At 48.1% G+C, this 2,097-nt stretch overlaps 1 non-coding gene across 1 annotated transcript; it reads left to right on the top strand.

Moving 5' to 3' along the window:
- Positions 1–1,241: 1,241 nt before the first annotated feature.
- On the top strand, positions 1,242–1,351 carry LOC116553530. Its single transcript, XR_004269782.1, has one exon. It is a non-coding gene; the product is annotated as a U6 spliceosomal RNA (small nuclear RNA).
- The last annotated feature ends 746 nt before the right edge of the window (positions 1,352–2,097 follow it).

Genomic DNA, 2,097 nt, shown 5'->3' with positions numbered 1-2,097 from the left:
TTTTTTTTTTTTTTTTTTTTTTTGAGACAGCGTCTCACTCTGTCACCCAGACTGGAGTGCAGTAGCATGATCATGACTCACTGCAGCCTTGAACTCTTGGGCTCAAGCGATCCTCCCACCTCAGCTGGGACCACAGGAGCACATCACCATGCCCGACCATTTTTTGTAGAGACGGGGTCTCACTACGTAGCCCAGGATACCTACCTCTGATCCTGCCTTGTCTGTCTTGAGAAGGTTTATCAGGTTGAAACCTTGAGTTCCTTCAAGAGTCTCCAGGAGGCTGGGGCTACTGAGTCATTCCTGTTGACCTCTTTCCTTGTCTTTGGGTCATCTGAGCCCCACTGCTCCCCTAGGCAGAAAGCTTTGGTATCTTTAGGGACATGCAACCTAACCCCTTCTCTTGCTCTTTCCCCTTTACTGGGTATACCCATCCCACCTCCTGTGGTGGAGAAAGGACAGTTCAAGGGAAATTCATTCTTAAGGCTTGATTCCTACTTAAACATCACAGGATACATTCCCTAGAAGAGGAAGGGTACCTATGGACTGGATTCCTCAGAAACATCAGGACAGAAAGATGCCTCCTTTCCCTACCCCCTCCCTAATTCAAACAGGGGCTGGGAGAGAGGAAGAGATTATTGTTTCGGGGGCGGGGGGGCATGGATGGACTGACCACTGAAACTTCCTTTTCTTCTGGCACGGCCCTATTTGTAGAAGTGCCAGAGTCCTGAGGGGAAAAGCAAGAGAGGGAAAGAAAGAACATTATTTGAGAGCATTTGGCTGCAATTTTACAGTAAAGATCAAACAGAGAGGGGCCAGCATCATGCCCTCCCCATCCTTCTGTCCCTAGCATATGAATGTCCTGTGGTATGTCTCATAAACGCACGTGCATGCAAACACACACACACACACACACACACACACACACACACACACACACCCTTGCACTGTTGAAACCAGAGCTGCTGGCTCCAGGGAGGGGAGTGAAGAAGGAGCTGTGGACAGGTGTGGGTGGCCACATACCTGTCCTTCTGGGAGGTGACACTTCCATTACACCTCCACAGGTTTCATGTTAACCTCACCCTAGCTTTGGCCCAATGTTGTAAGGAGGGGCAGAAAGATGGCAGAGTTAAGCTGGCCCAAAGCCAACAAGCAAAGAGTTCTCTGCAGACCCTTGAAGTGCCAACAAATCAGTCCCAGCAAGGACCAAATCTGGAGAAAACTCAGCTTAAAGCACAGCAGTAGCGTACTGGCTCCAGCCACACATGTACTAAAATTGGAATGATATAGAGAGGATTAGCAGGGCCCCTGCTTAAGGATGATAACACAAACTGATGAAGCCTTCCATATTTTTCAGTTTGTCAAGCATTTTATTCTTTCGAATAAAACCAACATGTCTATAACCTAACAAAAAAACAGAGATTGGGCCTAGATCACTGGGTGAACTTCCGTGATGGCTGAGAGAAGTGCCCTAGAGACTTCTCGAGGGTTGGGGGAAGCCCTGTCTTCCCTGAGGGATTGTCGGAGGGCAGGGTGCAGGCCTAGGGTAAAGGTTGGGTTCTGGACTGCAGAAAGTGACCCTGGGAGCCCAAAACCTTTGGCACTGCTGAATCAGGAGAAGGGATTACCTGACTGGCCTTATGTCACCCCCAGTAGGCTGGGGCTGGGCCGTAATTGGCTGTAATTTGTTGATGAATGCAATTTGCAGCTGCCTGCTCTCCCTGTGACAGGCCTCAATTAGAGCGGCCAGAGGGATCGAGGGTGGGAGGAGAGCTGGGACGTTGTTTCCAATTCCTTTTCCCGGTCGGCTCTCAGCACTCTGCTGCATCCCAAAACAAGAAGAGGTTCTTGAGGCCAGTTAATTGTCCCCCCACTTACAGACAGTGACATAATTTTAGAACATGTGGAGAGTGAGAAAGGCCTTCCTGCAGGGTGGTCTGGATGCTGTGGATTTAAAAACTTGACCACATTACATGTTTAGTATTTTCTTATTGGTTTTAGAGCTTCTGAAAATTCTATAGGAAAGAAGACTTTTGAGCTAAAAATCTTAATTTCTATCTTATAGTCCTTTCACCCTCTTACCAGATAAAGGAAAAAAAA

This window comes from Sapajus apella, unplaced genomic scaffold (assembly GCF_009761245.1).
Source record: "Sapajus apella isolate SASKATOON/1434 unplaced genomic scaffold, GSC_monkey_1.0 scaffold12, whole genome shotgun sequence".
NCBI classification, from domain to species: Eukaryota; Metazoa; Chordata; class Mammalia; order Primates; family Cebidae; genus Sapajus; species Sapajus apella.
Note: the sequence above shows the minus strand (reverse complement) of the source record. Positions and strands in the feature narration are given on the sequence as shown.